We start from the raw sequence: 22,544 nt of genomic DNA, 5'->3' as shown, positions 1-22,544 counted from the left end.
CTGTAATGACGTTGCTATTCTTTTAGTAATGAACAGAAAGTTTTAATACAAAGTTATATAATTCAGGCATACAAACCAGCATCTGTTCCATTGCTAAAGCTGAATCCATGTCTTAATGGAAGATAAAAAACCTCAAAAGATTTGTAAATTATTTTAAACAGCTTCTAAATGTTTGTAAACTTCCTCCAAAGGACAGGTGAGCTCAAAGTGCTGAATTTCTACCTTCCACATCTGTGCTTGGCTTTATGCAATTACCTCATAATCTTTGCGCCTGGAAAAACGCCCCAGCTTGAAGAGACAGTGGGCATAGGAGCAAAGGAGAGAAAAAGAAAAAAAATCAAATGAGAAATCTTGGGGATGATATTTGACTTGTGGAGCACATAAATGCATGTGACCTTTACCAAATGCATGTGCTTAGTTGCCATAATTATACATTGCATCCTGACTGCTTCCAAAAATTATGTTGGTAAACAGCCTCTTCTCTTAGAAAATTCACTTGGATTTCCACTACTGACACCTAAAAATGAAGTCTAGTGGTACCTCTCTCTGCCATTTGAACTGTTTTGGGGATTCCACTGAAATCCAAATATAAATTACACTCCACCCTATAAAGGGTCCTCCCAAGGAGTCACTTTAAAAACAACTGGGGGCAGCACCTGAATGAAGGCTGTGTACACCCTGCCATCACAAATCTCTGATCCTGAGAGCAGACCATGTACAGGATTTGGCTTCCTTCCTCATGTTCCCAGATTTTCCCCCCAATGAGTGCCAGGATTTGGGGATAAGGGAGGGATGAAGCCCTCCAGGTCTCATCCAGAGTTGCCATCAGGACGCAGCTGGGGAACACTCCTGGGTCCCACAGTTTAGACACATCTGCTAGCACCAGGCTGGGCCCCAGCAGTGATGATCCCTCCAGGAGCTCAGGAGGGTGACAGAGCTGCTTCGGTACTGCTTCTCCACAGTCCTTCAGTCTGACATCCCCTGTGATCAGGCACTTATTACATATTTCTACTCTGCAACACCCTTAATCAGGTTCTTGGACAGTTGGTGTTATTGATGCCCTCCGTTCACATGAAAGAGGAATGGAAATGAAAACAGCAAAGCAAACCAAATCCTCCAGCAAAATATAGGCAATGCTCAGTTTCTATTCGGAAGGAAATAATCCTCCTAGTGAACTACACTCTAAGATGGGGGCTGCCTGTCTGTCTGAGTGTGTGAAATACAAGCCTTCCTTGCCTGTCTGAGGCAGGCTTTTCAGTTAGATGTTCAGTACTGATTAATGGAAATACTACAGCTATAGCACCATAATGCTCACAGATTTTACCCTCTGCTGTCTCTTTAGGCCATTGCCCCAAAGGCTTTCATGTTCCTAAAGCTGTCATTTAAAACATTTGTGAATCAGGATGTGTGGACAATGGAAGAAGCTGGTAGAGCCAGGGAGTGCAGATGTGAAATAATTTAATCAACAGCAATTTTTCCATTTACTTCAATGGGCTTTGGATCACTCGCCTCACGAGTGGAACATGTATTGAGGAGGAAGCAACCCGAGCCAGATAAAGAGCCAAGATACCAAAGTAACAGAGTTCCACCAAACAAGAGGGTCCACAGCAGCTGCAGCCTGAGATGTATGATGTAAACACAGACCTAGACTCAGCTAGCAGACTGGGAAAAAGATGCAAGAGAAAACTGAAAATAAGCAAGGATTTAGCCATCAAAGGACAGTGCCACATGATTTACTACTAAAATTTTTGTGGGAGGAAACATATTACATAAAGTACTAGTAATATTCAGAGAGCTTTGCAGATTTTATCTGAAGAGGAAATGAAGGCACAAAGAAACAAACTGTGCCTCTGCGAAAAACTCAGAATGCAGAATTTTCAGCCAAATCAGAAAAAAAAAAAAAGAAAGCTTTTTATTCCCTATATGGCATAAGTATCAGGCTATGATGCTCACTGTAATAGTTATATCACACTGTGGTGCTGAGATCATTGTGTGCTAGTTGACAATGCTTGCCCTAATTGGTGCTATTAAGTAATAAAATAATAATTGTACCTCAGATCATTGGCACTTCAGAAACAGCCATTTCCAAGCACAAGCGGTGGTGTGTCCCTGGTGCACAGTTCAGTGCTGAAATGGTTAACACCATATATTATATGTCAGTAATGAAAACTAGCACTCAAGCAAGGAAATTCAAAGCTAAGGCTGACACACCATCGTTAACGCAGCCCTTTGTGCTTAGCTACCACGGGAGTCTTGGAGCAGCACATGGTGTTGTACCCCACACAATATGTGCTACTACAATACCGCATTCACAACACAATGAATCGAGGTCAAGTGAGTGACCTTAAAAAGAGCTTTCTTTTAATTCTTTAAAGAAACACCCCATGATATGTAGGAGCCCATTAAACAAAGCTGCAAGAAGATACAGTAAACTTTAATTAGCAGTGAAGGCAATAACCTCACTTTATACTTCATAATTTCTCCCACCATGTTTTATTACATGGAACAGTCATTTTAGTACCTTTGTACCTAAGGCAGCATCCATGTGGTGTGGAAAGGGATGTGTTGTTGGATATTTATTGTAATGGGGCTTCATGTGGTTGGAGGTCAAAGTGTAGGACTTTCATTTGTACATCACTGCTCTACTATCTGCTCATGTCTCTGGGTAACCTGATGTTCAAACCTTTTGTAAGGCAATTGCTGAGGAGGTTGTTCTTATTGTTACGAGAACTTGGAGAAAGGATGCTGGGCCCTGGCTTTGGCACAAGCCTACTGTGTGACATAGGGTACTCCGCCAAAATTTTTCTCGCACTGATCTCAGATGCTTCCATTTTTAGGGGACTCAGGTGCAGCTCCTAGGGTCTGGTCTCAGAAAGTCTGGGAATCCATAGCTGCTATTGGCTTCCCAGGGCCATTCAGAACCAACTTTGGGAAAATCACAAATTTGTCTCCCCACAAATTACCTGCAATTTTGAAATACTGGTCTTTTACCTTTCTGTCCTTCAAAACATCCCACATCAAGTTCTAATGGTATTTACCTACCAGCTTGTAGACTGAAAGGGACACTGTTAACTTTTCTTTGTCCTTTTTATGCTAGATATTTATCTGATAATAGGGCATAATACATGAACTCCTAGGGGAGGTAAGGACACTATCTGCATTTTACTGGTGGAAGACTCTAATACACAGAGATTCTGGACCAGACCCACAGCAGGGCTTAGGCAGCTATATCTAGCCTGCATGGAAAAAGACATAATCCTCAGAACACCCAGGAGTCTTTTGGCATATCAATCGATTGCATTACATTTTCCCCAGTTTCTACAATTTTGCTTCTGTACATGCCTAGAAATGATGTCTTGAAAAGGCTCGGTCACTCAGTGGTCATCAAGTACTTATGCCCCAGCAGGCATCCACACACCTCTGTCTATCTCAGAACAGCTTGGTCTTATAGATACCTTTGGAACATGTCTACTGGACATGGCTCCATACAAAACCATCATTGCTCTCCATTTCCTATACATCACAGCTAAAGGAGGAAACCATTCCTAGCAGTAATGGCAGCATTTGATTTCTATTACTTGCTTCACAGTCTTTGCCACACAAAATTCCTTTCCCGGATGTGTGTGCTAACTACTGTGCTACAGAGTCAAGTGATTGTTACACCCTTTTTCTGCAGGAGCCAAGGTAGAAGAAAAGGAAAGTGAACTCAGATGTCTTAGATGAATGTGCTAACCAGTAAAGTATCAGATAAAGTACTGCTGTCTCCTTGTTGGTTCTTGAAAGAAAAGTGAGACACTGAACTCCAGGAGAGACTTTAAAGCTGCAAAGCCCAAGTACAGGGAGGCAACAAACAGTGTTGATTAAAAGTCTATGCCTAGAGTGAAGCACCTTGCAACGGTCTCTCACTGGCCAGCTTCTGAACTCCATATAGATTTTATAGCAAGTCTATGTACCTACCTCCAGGCTGCTAATTTCAGTGTGGGCACTAGGCCACTGGAAGTAGGTGTTGTGACACTTGACATTGTGGCTACTCAGTGTTGTCGTATCTGTGCACTAGGGCAAAAAGACCTTGCCAAAACTAGTGCAGAAAATTTTCCCAAGGGATGAGTGATCTGAATCCAAATGTCCCAGTGCCATGGCTGAGACTTAGATACTGGGTCAATCTTTCCTCCCTGCAGCTTGTTCCTTTTTCTTGTACACACAGTTGTGAACAAAATTTTGCTTGTAAGATTGGGAATTGACTCACTCATTCTTCTCTAAATAAGTGTCTACTTTCCGCATTTGATGAACTAGTTCCTAGTCCACTTAATACTTTCTCATTATATAACTACTTTTTTCAGATGCTTTTCACACAAAAGGAAAGGAAAAATACTTACAGACAAGAGAAGCTGGCAACCATAATACCCAAAAGTTACTGGGAGGCCTAAGAAGTAGGTCTAGGAACTGAACGTGTTTTATTTAATTTGTTTATACTGACTGATCAGGCTGATGGTGTCATTTGGCATTAATTTCTGTTTTTAAGAAAATAAAGGTTTCACTCAAGCACAAAATGTCAGTATTACTTTTCCTTGTTCAAATCATACGTGTTTGATGTATCCTGAAGTTACAGGGCTCCCCATTCCCTTATTCCTGTCTGAAAATATCTGAAAACAGCGACATATGCAGCATCAATGCCAAATAACATACCATTAGGCCTGATTCCCTTCCCCCACATGCCGTTCAGTACCTTATTCCAGGAGGATATCCCACAGAAAGACTCATGTGGGACTTGAGAGGGACTAAGAACCTCAAAGACAGACAGCTACCGACTGCCCCACATTTGAGTTTGCTGATGTTTTGCATCTTGTGGAAAAGAAGAACTAGTCCTCTCCAGGTTCATACCAATCAGGTACAACACCTCTTGTAGGTCCAAGCCTGGATTCACAGTCCTTTAGGAGTTTAGAAGAACATGGCCCTCATGAAATAACAGGAGATGGATATACCTGTGCACTCCATGCCATCCAGGATCATCTTCCCCAATAGCTGTACCTATACCATCTGAAGGCCAGACTTTTCAGAGTTCAAGGATGGACACACATGGTTCTACACAGGAACATGTCAGGAGCTTCACCCATCTGGTAGACACACACACAAAGCCTGTGGAACCTCCAGAGACATGGTGCAGCTGGTTAGGAGTGGGACACAGGTTCCTGGATTTAGAGCCCCTCTAAAGGCTGCTTGCTCTTAGCAGGGCTGACATAATCACTGAATCCACTCACAGGTCTGCCTTGGTACAGAAACTCGAGTGATACCTTGCAATCTCAGGTAAATGCATGAGTTAAAAACAATATTTAGGACAATATTATGATGTGCAAGAAAAGCAGAAAGGCACTTTTAATAATGTGCCATCCATCACTCCAGTGGGTGTTACCTACATACCACAAACTGTAATACATTCCCACCAGGCTAGCACTGAAAGGGAGAATGCCTCCCAGGGCCCTACGATTAATTAAATGAAAAACAGTCAACATTATAAGAGGGGAGCCTTGAGGTTAGAGAAGAAAACAAAATGTAACCTATAGATGTTAACCGTTTACATCTCTTACTTTGCTTTTAAACACTTCATTTTTAGAATTCCTCTAAGTTTTCTGCTGCAAGTCATGCAAGGATTAAAAACAGTAGAGGAGGAGAAAATACAGAAATACATCTGATGCTCCTTTGCCTTTTTTCATTCCTCCTGACAAAATATAGTCAAAACCCTCAGTAATAGGAATGGGTGAAATATTTACAGTCTTTCTCTTCAGTTCAGGCTAGGCTAGGACTGTAGTGCTGCTTGGCTTCATCTGACAGAAACACTGCAAGCAGCACCTAGAATAAAACTGGAAGATTTATACAGTTTCCACACAAACCAAGAGGCGAGGCATCCTCACCTCCCTTTGACTTAGAAAAGCAGAACTCCTCTGAGCATCTGGAAGGCTACACACTACAACTAGCACATCAACAGCATGTAGACCTGCATTAACAGCAAGTGCAGAACACGGGTGCAGCATGCTCTCAGCAGCATGCCCTCGGTGAACGCTGGGCAGGATGCTCTGCTCCAGCACAGGCTTGTGAATTGCCTTTAAAAGTAGCTCTTGTCTGAGCATGTTACAGCAGTCTAGATACACAGTGACACACAGCTAATTTCACAGCTTTAAGTTAGCAGAAAGGGCAAAATCTAGACTACCCAACACAGACACAACAGGTGTGTTGATATGGAAGCAAGTAAGAAAATTCAGCTGAATTATCACAAAATGTGTTAACACTTCGTCCTTCATAGGTTAGGCAAAAGGAGGAGTAATAATTAATGGTAGGTTTATTTATCTGGTTTATTTTTCCCACTTTATGAAAGGCACTGCAGTGACTCACTAGGTGCCAAGTGAGAGTCCTATTGCGAGAGTCTTTTCAAAATCTGCGTTGTTTGCCTAAATCTTTGTTGCAATCTCAGCAGGCCAAGTACCTAGACAGTACAAAAATTATTTGTAGAACTCTGCAAGTTCCAAAAACACAAGACAAATTCCACTATAAAACAGTAACATCAATAACTCCCTTTCACACAACACTTTTATTCCTAGAAATTATTAAAATATACTCATTTATATTCATCTTTGATGCAGCACTACCAAATTTGGCTGTGGTAAATTTACATCAGGTGTGATTTTGGCCCTAGGACAGCATTCAAGAAAATTTCAATGCATTGAGGCTTAAATACACCAAGAGGACAAACAACCAATCAGCTTCAGAAATTCCAGGGATGCCTTCATCTCTGTGTTTTCCCTGTGCTTTATAGTATATTGTTGCGTATGAGTTACAAATGTGTGAAAACATTAAAGTTGAGCCAACTACAAAATAAGCTAATATCTTGTGTTTTCTGAAAAATGCAAGCCTAATTAGAGTTTAGGTAATTAAAGCTTTCACAGTTATAAAAAATACAATACATTCATTTATGCAAATCTGCCACTGAGTGTGATTTCAGTAAAATACCATGTAATGCGCATAACGTCAGAATTTTACTTACAATTGAAACGTTTGCAAAGCAAGTTCTCTTCCTAAATTTCAGGCACATGCACTGTAATTCTCTTGCATTATGGATTTAAAATTCAGATTGCTTTGTCTTCATTTAAAAATGATTAGCAGTTTACATCGGATTTATGTGCTGGCATTGCCTTTGTATCATTGAACAACTACAAGCTGATTTACAAAAGCCTAGATACACTATGTGTATATCTATGTAACTACAAAGTAATATGTGATGGCAGGCATAACCAGCACACGTAATTTATAATTAAGTGATTAGCAATATAAGCCACTATTATTAATTAATGTGTAATGCTGACATTGTGCTTGAGGGTGTATAAACTACAAGTGTAAGGCAATCTCTGCCTTGGAGTGCTAAGAGGCTAAAATGACAGGCATCATCTCCCAGCCCCACAGCTTCTGGGGAGCTGGGAGGAGAAAGTGCCCAGTGGGAGTCCTGAAGCCAGCTCTGCACAGCCAGGGAGAGGCCACTGCAGGCTGCCACAGCTGCTGACACCTCTGAAATAACAGCAACAGCAAAAGCTAAGACTCCAGTTCTCTAGTCAGAAAGCAATAGAGCAATACCAAACACCGAGGTGTCCCCCAGCCTCTATAACCCTGAGGCAAAGACCCAGCAAATCTTAACAAAGAGCAAGGCAGGCCTAGCACCATAGCCCCTGCTTGTTGGGGAGCAAGTGGGGACAAGTCTCTGTGGCTTGCTGGAGGACTTTTGCTCCACTCTGTCACTCTGCAGTGTTGAGATCAGCTCCTGGGAGCACAAAACCTAACTGCGCTTCCCAAGGGATCGAGGATTCACAGGATATGAGGTTCCCCAACACCATGACAGTGAGTTCTCATGAAACAGCACCCAAGGCACATCTGGACAGCAAAACAGGAGTGAGGAAGGTGGTTCAGAAATACTGCCCCAAAAGTAAGACGCCAGAACCAGGGTAGTTAAATTATCAGGATACGTAGGATTGCAAGAACAGCCACCAAATGGTTGAGGGAGAGGGAACTTTTCAGACTGCACACATTTGGATTTGACAATTTCTTTCCAATGTAGATTGAGATTTTAAGAGAAGCAGCACATAAAAGAGCTAGATTTAGTTCACAGCACTCACAGTGTTGCTCTGTCAGTAGTCACATTTCCTTGAATATGCAGAAGGACAAGAGGTATGAAACTTCTTGCCATGAAACCAGTATAGCTCCACCAATGGTTAACACCCAAGGAATAAATATCTATTTCCATACAAAGAAGGGTGGGGACAGTTTTTAATACCTGCCCTATAAATTATCCAGATGAAGTTTGAAAATTGGGTTTAAAACTTTTTGGGGGTAATTAGGCTTTGAAAAACAGCTCTAACAGATATTGTCATTAGTTTTGAAAATCCTCTACTTCTTTCATGCTCAGCAGTCTAAATGGGAAAAAATCCAACGGGGAAGTGTCCTTCATTAATATTTACATAGAGCCTTACCTGCTCCTTTGTTGATAAATCGAAAAGCTGTATTTGCAGCAAAATAATGATAATATACAGCTGCATGGACAGATTACGAAAAGCAAAGCAACCAGACAATTATTTACTGTGCTACTATAAGACAGGTACTAACTTTCTTTACATCAACAAGTTTTAAAACTGTCACGCAGCTTTTAATTGCCATTAATAAGGTAAAGATAAAGCCCTCTGGGTCTTAATCCCATCATCGTGGTGTTGCAAGTTAATGATATGTTAGCCAGTGCTTTATATCACTAGCTTACAGAAGGGTCAGAAGGAACATTTCATCCTAGGCCATCAAGGCTGTATTCCATGGGTAACCTCTAACCTGTTGGGGCTGTCAATCAATGAGCAGTATGCATGAACACCATGCTTCTGGTAAATCTCCTTTCACACCTATGAATTTTGTCAGTCATCATCCATTATTAACAGTTCCTGCTACAACTAGACTGAGTTTTCAGATCTTTTCAGGATAGCGGAGGGCAATTTGCTATTCATCTTAATCTCAGAGAATCAGTGATCTACTCATGGCTTTGGCTAGCTGATGGCACTGTGAAAGGTAGAAGATTGTTTGGCTTGCTGTGCAGAACCTCAGAAGATTACAAGAATACAAGAACTGTAAGAAACCTGTAAAATATTAAAGGGGCTATCAAGGAAACAGCTTCAGATGGATTTAGCTAAGAGATGAACTGGGATCATAAAAGTCAGGTCATGGAAAGTAGCTGGGCCCCAGTAATGAGAAGGACCTCTGAGAGGTATTGTCATACAGATAATAAGAGATCTGCATCCAACCTACCGCAAGATTCATTGGCACTTTGATAGGATCTATGTCTCCTGTATAGATAAGGGCAAACAAAGAATCCAAAGGAAAGGCCATTTTCCCTAGCTTTCTATTGAAGTCTTTTTACAGGAAAACACTCTAGAGACCAGGGGCTCTATTGAATAGTTTTACATAGGAAATAGAACTGGAAGAGTCCTCCCAGGTCATCCCCTGCTATGTCTGACACATCATATCTTATTGATATCACAACATCACAACCTCATTGATAAATTTCCCAAGTTTTTTTCTTGAAACCAGGTAGTTTTCTTGCCCCTGTGACTCCTATTGGAAAGCTGCTCCAAAACGTAATGATATTAAAAATCATCATCCCTTTTCCAAAGAACATTTATTCAGTCGGCTCCTATCAATTTTGCCTGTGGTATTCAGTATACCCTTAATTTAATCAGTTCTCTATTACCGCTCACCCTGATGATGTATTTATAGGGAGCAATGTACCCCTACTCAGTTTTAGTTTTGTTAAACTAAAGACACAGTCTTTTATTTCACATTTCCTATCTCAATTTAATAGCCCTTTTTCTGGACTCTGTCTTTTTCTGCATCTCCCCAGTGCCTTGTACAAAACTAGTCAGGAATCCCACATGTTTCCTGGATATGCTTCCCCTGATGCAACATCCAGGAGAACATCTCAGGGAATATTTCCCTTCCCTGCTGTTGCAGAGCTCCAGCAGTTGTCAGCCATTGTGAGATTCAGCAAAACACTTCTCTGTTACTTCCAGTCGATGAGCCTCCTGCTCAGAGCAAAAAAACATCTGCATGACCTTGTGGTTTATTAGTACTTAATTTTATCCGTTTTCCATTTCTCCTGTTTTCACGGTCAGTCCTTCTCTGAATTGTCAAGGCCTCTCAGCTTTCTGTCTCTTACAGACTTTGCATTTGCACACATTTTCTGCTTTGGCCACAAATAAAAATGTTCAGATAAGTCAGAAGACTGATCATAATAAACTCTGTTAGTTACTGTTCTTGCCCCTTGACAGTTCTTTCAGCTCAGTTCTCAGCAATCCTCCTATAGTCATCTCTTTACATTTATTGTGCCCTATGTTCTCTAGTCCAAATTATTTTCTTTCATGTAGAACTGCATTACACATTTTAGAGAAATCTTGATGAATTAGAGCTACTATATTTCTCTTTGTCACAAACTTAGAGAAAGATAGCACAGCAATCTGACACAATTTATCTTTGGTAGCATGTCTAGTGCTACAGTATTTGCTAATTAATCTTTCTTTCAACAGATCTACACAAAGTTCAGTGTCCATGTATTACAATGACAACAAAGATCAGCTCCCCACAGTCTCACTCTAAGAGAAATGAAGAGCTTAAAAAGTTAGTGAAATTACTTCAGTACGAAAAAGATGTAAGACCTGATCTGCCTTGGAACATAAGCCATGGTGTAAACTCGTTACAGTAATAGAGATTCAAAGGATTAGCCATCTCAGAATTATGACACTATCTATACAGATTCAAAATAATTTGAAAGGTCCCCCCAGCTTTTGACAGGTTTTTGAGTTTTATGGCAGGAAGCATCATTGGTCACTGTTGTTGAGCTAAGAAAATATGGTTCAGTTGCATACAGCTACTTGCCCTGGAGTTTGCAATGAGAGTGTAGCAAAATTTACTGTGTTGTCCTAAATCATCCTTAACTTTGCCTCAGCATTTATACCTTAGTGTAGATATCTTAATGGAAATGGGACTTTGCAAGGAAAGAAATGCCTTCATTGTTTCTTTAGCATGGCAGGACACACAAGTTGGCAGAATTCCCAGGTGCCAGACCAACTATAATTATGACCTTGTTCTGCAGGACAGTGACTTCAATATTAGAAATGTGCACAGAGCCCATGCTGCTGGGGGCTCTTTCAGACAGCTAGTCATGATGTCTGATGGAAACATAATAATATGGACAACTGGCTGAAAATTACATTCCTTTGTGAACTCCACTGTCTCACTAGGTCAATTTAATTATTTGGAGAAGATTAACAAAGAGAGAAAAGAGTACCATTGCTAGACTCCAAACCATGTGCCATGTCCCTATGGCAGGAGAGAGGATGACTTTGTGACTAAAACAGAGCAGAGAGACTTACAATGGGACTCTGGATGTTCTTCATGACATTGGACAAGTCACTTGAGTTCTTTGGGCCTCAGTTTCCCCACCTGTAAATTCTCCATCACATTCATTTTGAGACCTTACCTATTAGGGCTTTTGAGACACCTTTAGATCCTTAGATGAGAGTTGCTAGAAACTAGCATCGATTCAGTAAGTACATTTGGAAGCAACTATTCTCTATTTCAGCTGAGCCATTAGGGCTGCTTTTCATATAAAGCTCTTAGCTTAGTAGTTCTTCTGGGTTTAGAGAGCCTGAGTTTCAGTCTTGAGGTAGCATGAGAAAAGGATAGCAGTGTGCACAGCACATTAAGTGTTGTCACACTCTTGTCATTGGAAGCTGGCAGATTTAGGTGAACATGAAGGTGACAGCAGACAGATACCCCAAACCCTGACAGAAATAAATGGTAAGAAATGGATCAGGGATTTTCCCACAGGGCCAACACTACGAAATGCAGGGCCGTTCTATGAGAGCCGTTCATCTAACCATTAGTATTGATTCACTCAAAGCTGCCTAAACAGTCTAAACCATTACCTTTAAAGTTATGCAGTTTCTTTAGTTAGCTTCTCAGACCTGTGCCTGTATGAAATCCAAGGACAGCCACCAAAACCTCCACATGTAGCTTTCAGACATCTGTAGTATGCTTGACTTGCTTCCTACTAGGTGTTCATAACTACAGTTGTCCAGTCTTCCCTAGAGAAAGAGAACAAGAGGAAAGTTCATTGTTTCCCCAACAATTTGCAAGAATATCTGAATTAAAAATGGAAGTTTTGTCATTTGCATAGCAAAGAGAGCAGGGAAATAGAGGAAGTATTGTTAGGTATTGGTAATGTAAAAACATAAGTATGCTGTTATTTATGTAATTAGTTATTGCTTTCATTATGGGTGCAGTCTTAATGGTTATAGTATTTATGTATAATTACCTTAATATTCACTGAAATTTCCAAGTAGCTCCCTAATTAACTGTCTCAAATATATAATTACATTGCATCTTTACGCAAGACTTGCCTAATTAATGTAGTTACACCACTTCTTTGTGAATGTGCATTATTAAATGCTCTTCGCATCATTCTTCTGACTTCTTGTAATTCACGCTTTACAAAAATTAAGACCCTGAATTAGAAACCTTCATGAGCAACCAGCTCCAAAAGCAAGCACCAGATGATCTTTTCTTAACAAAAAAACAAATCTTACTAAGCCTCATTACCACTCCCTTTAACAAAAGCTTTCCATCTGGATCTGAAAGAAATCCCAGGTACCATTGTCTTGTAAGAGGTCATAGAAAATACATTATACATTTAAAGAGAAGACTTTGCTGCCATCAAGGGTCCAAACCCCTTAACTCTTAACTCATCTGCCAACAAGCCCTTCTGGTAAAGGAATCAGGTGACAGCATGATAGCACCCCAATAACTTAACAGTGTCAGGTAGAATTTTCAAAATACAAAAAGTAACAAGGGATTTTGGAAGACTATCATTGGTGAGACCATCCTCCAAAATCATGTGTTCCATGCTTATAAACCAAGAGCTTTGAAATCCTTTTTGCCAAGGGTTCCACTTCTGCACTTGGCACACTACCTGCCACTCTGAAGTGCCTTGCATGTCACAAGTTACCAGTGGTATCACAACTTCGGAGCTCTTGCTCTAGCAATGCAGCTCCTAGCTCCATGGGGAAAAGACTGAATGCCACCATCAGTCAGCAACATATGTAAAGTGAAATTTTTTGCTTTGAAGAATTCAGTTGCATTTATAGACTTAATTCCTCTGATATTCAGCATCCTGGTATTGACCTGAGAAGAAAGGGACTAAAGAAATTCTGGGATCCTGTCTTGTGGCAAAGTTTTTCTCAGGAGTTATTTATGCCCACCTTCATCTGCCAGTAAGGACATTGCCAAGCTACTGAAGTGGCAGAAACATTAGGCCAGAAGCAGTTTCTCTAAACAGGAGGAGATGCACTTGAAAAGTAGCAGACCTAAGGAGAACTCAGCAGAGGTCTTACATAACAGAACTAAATCTGAATTCAATGAAAGGTAAGGACAAGATTTCTCAGACTGCAGTCAGGCCAGATGCCAACAAGAAATTTCATTCTGCTGGTTTCATAGGTCAAACTTCCCCTAAGCTGGACCCACTCAGCAAACCCTGTTGGCCATATGGGCATCACAAGCCTATTAGCGCATTCCAGCAGCACTGAACTCACTATTTACGTGGGGTCAGCCTGTTCAAAGGCAGTATGGTTTTCATACCCTGGGTTTTTTGAAACAGTTGGGTATGCAGCACAGGTGTTTTCCAAGTACTTATGTACTGGTTAAATAGTTACTCCAACAGTTAGGATTTGGGAGAAAAACTTGCCACATATACTTGTAGGTTCTACAACTGCTTCAGCTAGTGACACCCATCCAAAATGCAAGTGAATTGGGGGAAGAAACATGCTTCAAGGTCGTTTACTTAGGAAATGTTCACTTGCAGAACTGAGCTGAAGGCTGACAGAACTACGATAAAGATAGTTACTGTGTGTTTCAAATGATCTTTCACATTATTTCTCCATTTCCATTGTGAAATATTGCTTTATACATATGCATGGCAACTAAATCTCAGAGGTAAATGGACAAAACCTCTGGAACTCAGGACCCAGGTTTATCTGTATTTACCACTGCAAAGTTTTCAGTAACCAGCTGTCAAAGACAGGCAATACACATATGTAAAACTAAGGAGATCATCCCATTTCAGCTCCCACAGCAATCACTACATATTAGTACAAGGGTGTACTATATATAAACTATGCCATACAGGAAAAGAACCTAACCCTGATAACTCTGCATGGATATAGATTTACTTTGGTAAGCAAAGAGTTGGCACGGCTGAGCTTTACCATGCAGGCTGACATTTTCGATTGTAGAAATGTGCAATTAGGCACCTAAATAAATTGCCTGACTTTCAGAAGTGCCAAACATTGGGAAGTTAGAATAAGAGCTACTGCATGCATCTTCAAATATCCTGCCCTATGTCTATATTTTTTGCCATTAAATAAGTACATTGTGGTTTTCCATAGAACTCTGCAGTGCTAAACTACCTATATCAAACAAATCTGTGATTAAACAGGTTCAAGCACTGAATAAATATCAAATCCATCATTGCTAGCAAATTGTTACTATTTTAAAACAGCTTCTTGCTTCTTGAATTAACAGATGACAAATCATATACTGAATGGATATAATAATTAAGTACTTTGTAATGCAATATTTTAGATAGATTTTTAACGTATAAGTTGAACATGTTTGAGCCAACATGTGACATGTGTATGGAAAATACACTATCATTCCAAAATGGGTTTTTTCCACTTGCATTTTTTTTCAGTTTTGTAGTACGCAAAGAGTTACTGAAATAACTGGCCATACAACATCTGGGAGACAAAAAACACCCACAGGAAAATGCAGCAGAAGGGGAAGATTCATGAAAACAGGAAACATTAAGAGGAGAGTGAAAATATGTCAAAACAAAGGAGGTAATAGACTGTCAGAACGAATGAGTTCACCAATCGGCACAAGTTCCTCAAGAGCCTTCAGAGACCAGCAAGGTGACGTATGCTGCTCCTAACACAAAAGGACAGCAACCTTTTTAACCTCTGTTTTGCACACATACAAAGTATGGTGGTCTGCCCATAGACATGCTAACTCCACACAGAAAGGTCCATTTTCCAAGCCTGTGCCTTACTCTGATAGGAAACACCAGCATTTAAAGAACACTGCTAATAACAAATGCAGACGCTTATGGCTACAGGTGCCCAGCCTAGGTGCTTAGACCTAGTTAAAGCATCACTTGCAAACATGCACATTCCAGAGGACTTTTTGCTCCAACTGTGTCCATAGCCGTTTCACCAATATTCACACAAATAGCCTTTTTTTCGCCCAAAGCTTTGCCAGTGCTTCTGTATTTCCAGGCAGACAGGAGTATTCATTTGCATCCTTCACCTTCCCTCGTGTTTCCATTCAGAACAGTAGAGTCATTCACTCAAATGCTATCAATAATATTCCGTGCATTAGGATAGTTTCACAACAAAATAAAAAATAGTAAATACCCAAGGTGAGCAGCCCTGACTGCACTGTTCACCCAAGCTGCTCAGGCAACATTTCAGTGACAAATACAAGTGTAGAAATCAGGACATGTTGCAACATGAGGAGCTGTGAAAGCAAAGGCCGTTCTGCAAGAGATTACACAGACTTTAAAGCCTGTCAAAGCAAAGCTCCCCCTGCCTTTCTGAGGGGACCCTCAGATAGAGGGAGCCTTTGTAACACATCATCAGCTCTTGAATCTCTCTAACTGTAGACGAAAAGCAGTCAGGTATCGTCTGTACAAAGACAAGTTCCTTGTATGGATTTTCTGTCTTCTTATCACAAAACCATCTAGGAGGATTTTGACTGAGGAGATGAGGTATTGCAATGCTTTGTAACAAACCACACCGCAGCCTGTGAAAAATGAAGGCTGTTAGGGCAATTTAAACAAAAAAAGCCAACAAAAAAACCAAAACAGTTCAGTGTAGCCTCACCCATTGGCTTTCTTTATCACTTGCAGCAGATATGTGGGTTCTCCCCATTTCAGGGTGATTATTTCCCTCAGACACAAAAGCCATTTAGATGCATAACTCCTGTTGACTTTCAAAAGAGAGGTAAGCACTTAAATGCATTTGTGCCTTCAAAAATCTCCCCCTAGTGACACAGTAGTAAAATTAAGTCTCCAAGACTTGCAATAAAATGCATTCACTGGTGCCCTATGAAACACCCCAAATAAAAATCATACTTGCTCATGGGAATGCAAGCAGCATACGGAGCACGGTGTTACTTTTGCTTTTCCAGCAGGCCCAGCCTTCCTCTTTCTTCACTGACAGGAATGGGGAGATGCTGCTGGTACAGGGCAGGGGGAGACATTGGATGTGCCCTGCTGCTCCTCAGGGACATGATGCTCCTTCCCCTTCTGCCCAGGGAGTGGAGTGGGGAAACCCTGGCACCAAAGCTACAGCGGGCCATGGACATCATGGAGGGGCTGAGGGGAGTACAAGGGGGACAAGATGGCCACCAGAGGCTGTGCAACAGGGGTTCTGGCCAAAAATTTCCATCAGCTTCAGTCCAAAAGTAAAGTTGCAATCTGAAGGGTACCCGACCTTCATGAACCTGCATCAACACATGGCCTCTAAAAAGCCAACAGGTGGTATCTCAGGTTCTTTGGGATAGCTGTCCCCAAGGCACAATGCAGATGTCAGGCTCGGCAAGAAGTGGGTCTCAAGCATGTCTCCTTGGAAACTATGAGCCTAAGCTCTCCCTCTGGCATTGCAACTGCACTGCCATACCCGTGGGTGTTTCCATTTACTTTGAAAAAATATTAACATCTTTTACAAACTCCAGGTTTGGCTTCAAAAGTACCTAGAAAATCTGCATCGTGCACTCAAGACCTAAACATGATTGAAGAGTGAAGCAGCATTCCTGGGCATCTGTAAGGCTACAACAGATGTTGGGCCAAAAAAGAAATGAATACAGACTCTGAAAGTTCATTGTGATCCAGGACCACATCTTATTACATAAAGACCTACCCCTCTCTGATCACAGATCCCCACAATAATTGGGCAAACAAGGAATACCCCAACTCCCCCAGCTGAAAGACCTTTAGCAGCTGCCAAGGCTCTCCTGCAAATACAGCAATACACACTTCAGACCCAGCAATCAGAAAGTATGTGCGACCCTGTCCCAGCCTCCATGAGTGAGCAGTACTCTGGAACAGTACTGTGCTCAGTGGGACACCCAGGAAGTGAATCCCTAACCACACATCTCATTTTAAAAAAGTTAATGTTAACCATTACCTGAAAGGCAGCTCTTCCACTAAGTGTTGATCATTCGCAAAACCAATGAAATTAGGAAACATAGAGGAGTTCTGCAAAAAAGAAGGGGAAAAAAAAAGGCACTTAATTACATACGGTGCTGCATGACTTCACAGAGCAAAGCTTTTCTTTAAGATCTTAAGACCACCCACAAGCATAACACATGGCCTGGAACCTGAAGAGAATATCTGAACAGGGGTCTCAGCATAAGGATGGGAGGCGGGCAGTTTTGCTTGGGCATATGCAAATGTTTGTTTCTATGGGATCAAATAAAAATTAACTATTTGTTGTGTCTGGTTGTCATTTGTCGGAGCTGGGGGCTTCTTGATAAAACAGGGAGAAATAAACCTTTAAAACCTGTGACACGGGAGGATTATTTGTCTGTGCAAGGCTTTAGTCTCAGTTTTTGGTATTTTATGTATGGATGTTGTGTGGGAATAGGACAACAAGGGCTTTGTTCAACTTGATCATCTCATCAAACAAGGCTAAAAGAATAAAAGTTGGGATGCAAGACTAAATGGATATGATCTGAATGCATATTTGTGTTACATCTAATACAACTAGCATCATAGATGAACAAGATCAAATAAATGGTAAAACCTGACAAAGAGAAGAATAGATGGTGTGTGGAGCCATCTGTTTTGGAGGACACCCAAATCTGTCTGAATCAGGAAGGCCAAACTACCAGCTATTCTAAGATCCTCCATTCCAAGAGTGGCCTAATACGCAACTACACAATCAGCTTCTCTCACCATCACTTTGGCTGCAACTTTTTTGTGCAATTAAGTAATTTATTCCTTTCTTCATCCTCCTGATTCTAATGAATCCAAGCCACAAACAAGCCCCAGTTGCTCCTATTCAAGGAGTCTGATTGCATCTGGCAGTAATTGCTGAAAATCCTGAAGAGGAAACAGGGAAGGAAAGCATATTGTTTGTGGGGGTAATAGGTGAAGACCTGCCTCTCTTGACCTATAATACATTAGTGTCAGTGAACATTTGGCAGCCTTCAGATGATTAGCAATGAAGATGAATCAAGCAAAAAAAGAGGTAGAAATCTGCCTCATCTGAATCGCCAGAACTGCATAAATTTGCATGTTGATTAGCTGTTCTTTTGTCTGTGTTCCTAATTATTATGACACATTATGTCTTCATCATGCAAGATTCTGATCTGTCTTGTTCAAAATGCATGTAGAAAAAAGTACTGTTTATTGATTCAACATGTAACTTTAATTTTTATGTTTGCTTTAATTAAATACATATTTGATTGCCTTTGACTGGTGTCTCAGATTTTTTTAACTCTTATTTACTTCATCCTGTTGACAAACAAACAGGTAACCTTTCTTTATTCTCAGATCACTTGCTGATTAAAATCCTCCCCACCCCCATCCTCATTTTTGCTCACAACAACCTTTGCTTCCTTGTTAGAGCAAAGATTACCAAAAAAAGAGTACTTAGGTGGTGAAGCATGATATCTACAGCACTGAGCAGGATTGCAAGGACCTTAACGATGTTAACGATAGCAAAGAAGGGCATGTACTACAGGGTCAAGGTAATTTTCTTATACCATAGATTCACTGGCAATAAGACCAGTAAAGCACCTGAATATGCAGGCCTTCTGATTCACAGGATTAGTTACAATGGGCCAGATCCTACCCACACATTTTTACATTGACTTTCATGGTAGAAAGATTAAACTCCAAAGTTCCTAGCCCTAGAGGGGTCCTCACCATCCCATTGACTCTTCTACCTGAAGCCAACAATCAACACATCTTATTGTTTCCAGGAACAAAGAAACTTGAAATTGACATTTCTTCATACAAGATTTGTTCAAGTGGTTATAAGAAGCCAAATCAAATCGAAGCCAAATAAAGAAATAACATGTAATCATTTGTTGCTTTGATCTAAAACAAGTTTACAGAAAGTTTTCTTTGTTTTTTTAAAAGAAAGCTTTAGAAAAAAAAAAATAAATGGAAAATTATACCATTTCAGCAAAACATTTTATTCACTCCAAAACAATAGTTTAGTTCAAATTTTATCTGTTTCTTTTTAACTTTCTTAAATCAAACTGAAGTAATTCTGAAAATCAAACAATATTTGAAATTGAGAAATCAAAGTATTTAGTTGTAGAACATGTTGGAATGTTTAGAAATGCTGAAAGGGAACAGGGAAGGGTGGTATTTTTTTACCTTTTTCCCCAAATTAAAACAATTCACTAAAAGCAGCAAAAATTTGTGACTCATTTTGTTTGACAGAAAACTGCACATTTTAATGACGAACTTAGTTTCAGATTAAATATTTGACCCTCTCCACTGCCTGCTAATATTAGTTTACCTTCATTACACATATGCTTATTACGAACTCTGACCTGTTTGTGGTGGGGCAAACAATACTTTGCTGGAATTTGTGTTTGTTAAATAAAAATAAACATAGTCAATGTTGTAATTTGGAAAACTAAATAGCTCACAGAACTTTGCAAATAATTCTTCAGATTGTGGGTCAAACACAAGTATTATCAAATTTGACTGACTTCCTCTAAACATAAAAATTAGGTAATTCTTTTTTATTATTATTACTTTCTAAAATCCACCCCTTCAAGAAAAGTAGTGAATTACCTACTAGATTTTCTCTAATGGCAATAGGAACATGCCCATCAGTGTACATTTATTAATCAAAATTGTGCTGATAAAGATGCCTGAGGGTGAAAAAAACTGTATATTCAAGCAATTGATTTAGCTGTTATTTTTTTACTATTGTACCCTTGCCAAACCAAACGAGATTTGAAACAACAATGCCTGCCGTTTTTAACTGTTAATGGCACATGATTGGCTGCAAGTGTAATCAGTTGCTTGGTACCCACTAATCATCTTGAAACACAGGTAAATATAAATCGGTATTTTTAAAAATATAAATGTGGAATTAACACATAGCTACAGAGAAACTACTGGAATATAAAGACTTAAAGGCTTTGACTTACACCCATAAGTCAGGAAGGAAAAAGTTGTTGCATATTCAGGCTATTCACATTTATTTTCCTCCAGTGCCAAGAGCGTTTCTTTCCAACCTAGCAGTAAACAGTAACCACTACCATGGACCTCCATTACAGTATCAACATCCAGAAGTAACCAAAGAGCCAAAAGAAATCTCACACATAGACATAAATAATCATAGGGAGCTAAATCAAGGCAGCTAACAGACTTTACCTTTTCTGTTATTCTCTTCCCAAGGCACTTCAGCACACACTGATCTGCACAGAGGCATGACGGCTCTGGGCTCACCCAGCCTCCACAGCAGCTGAGCACAGCTGGAGCTGGCTAAGTATGCTGCAGGTCAGGGTGAAGGGCAATGGACAAGTGGGTCCTGCTGGTGTGGGTGATGTGCAAGCCAGCACTCCTTGCCTCTGCCCTGCAGCACTGGCCTGAGGACAGTTACTCTAACTCGCACTGTTACCAGCACCACCCTGGGGCCAGGACCACCTCTGTGCACTGTGGTCACCAGTACATACATCTACCGTGAGTATCACAGCAGACACCTAGTTGTCATTCACCATAGGAGAGATTGTACTGATGAATGGATGCAATGCCGTCCCCTCTTATAGTCCTTTCCTACAATTTAATTAACAGGAGGGATCTGTCGCTTCCTCAGCTTCATCACTGGATCCAAAGACCAAATAGTTATATCTTCTATAAATGCTTTCCATCCCCTCCTCTTCCTGTGAAAAAGCAAGGGAATTCTTCTACAACTAGCCAAAACTTGTCTTTATTTTAAAATCATAGAAAGTGCTCCCAGCTGACCAGAGGAATAGGCATTTACTAATGTGTTGACAGGACAGGGCTTCTGGCTGCAGTGGCTACACCTCAGAACTTGCTCTGTTTGAGTATCCATTTGTCCTGGATTTAACCCGGCAATACTGTCTGGCTTCCTCACACTGCCATCTGTCCAGGATTGCTCCAGAGCCCAAGGCAGAAGGCTGAAGTCTTGAAAGAGGGGAGACAGAGGACACCAACCAAGAATTACCAACATGTTGGGAATTGACTGTCACCCAGCCTCAAGGAAATCTACCCTGCAGACATGAGTTCTTCCTAACTAACATCCAAGATGGTTCCCAATTCCCAAGAAATCTCCTACAGCTGCTAGCCAAAGAACAGCTTGGACTAAACCTGCTAGAAGTGAATCTTTGAGATCTGGCATGGTCTAGATTCAAGCCAGGTTGTGGAACTGGAGCTGTTCGACTGGCATTGATGGATGATGCCCTCCTGTCAGTGGGGAGAGGGCAGACATCCATCCTCATCCTCCTTGACTTCAGCATTAACCATGAGATATTGCTGTCTCGCTTGATGGGTGGCAGAAGTCCAGGGTAACGTACTAAAATAATTTTGAGTCAATCCTGCTGGGAAACACCCCGTGACTTGTGAAAAAATGCTGTCTCCAGCATGACACTCCTCTCTCCTGTGGACTTGTGATCTGTATTCTTTGCGGTGCCTCCCTGTGTCTACACAGACCTGCTAGGTGATACGGCATGGACTGAATTGCCAGAAACAGGCAGGTGAAATACAGCAATACCTAAATTTCTGTGTATATACACATGCTGCTACCACCAACATAGCAGTGGAAGAAAAGTAACTGGTTAAATCCAAGCAAAACAGAGGTAAGACAGATGTGAGGCAGGGAAGCATCTTTAAGAGCTTGTCACTTGAGTGCACTATGCCTGGCACACTGGTGCATTTCCACAATTGGTGTGTTTGTTTCATAATTTAGGAGCGCTCTTGAATTTGCTACTGATGCTAAGTTTTCCATAGCAGCCTCTGCAAGTAACACTTCTGTTCTCTTCCATTAGCTAGGAGGCTTTCTGCCACCCTGGCAGGTGATGACCTTGTCTCCGTTATTCATGGCTGTGTCACTTCTCAGCTGGACTATAGTGATTTGAAATATGCAAGCACGCAGCATTCATGCTTAGAAAACTTCATTTACTGCTGCAATGCAACTCTTCAGTGACAAAGGCATATCAAATCTGGCATTGGGCCTGGCACCAGCTTCCCATGGAATTCCTAATTGAGTTCACGGTCTTCGTTCTTACTATCCTCGTCACATCTAACACTTTGTATAAACGTTTCCTTCACTGCAGCTTTGACAGATTCACTTCACTAGCCCTGTGAGGTCTCTGCAGAAATAATCATACACATCTGTCCAGAGCCCTCAGCCTGTGCATCGAACATC

The 22,544-nt window shown here is 40.8% G+C and overlaps 1 protein-coding gene across 1 annotated transcript in view; it reads right to left on the bottom strand.

Moving 5' to 3' along the window:
- Positions 1-22,544, bottom strand: part of RPS6KC1 (ribosomal protein S6 kinase C1) — a 205,683-nt gene that overhangs the window by 65,486 nt on the left and 117,653 nt on the right. The window contains exon 16 of the mRNA XM_080408435.1: positions 1-22,544. This exon is cut by the window's left edge and continues 65,486 nt beyond it; it is cut by the window's right edge and continues 24,696 nt beyond it. The gene's annotated coding sequence lies outside the window, so the exon portion shown is untranslated.

Source organism: Falco punctatus (assembly GCF_963210335.1).
Source record: "Falco punctatus genome assembly, chromosome: 12".
Lineage (NCBI taxonomy): Eukaryota > Metazoa > Chordata > Aves > Falconiformes > Falconidae > Falco > Falco punctatus.
Note: the sequence above shows the minus strand (reverse complement) of the source record. Positions and strands in the feature narration are given on the sequence as shown.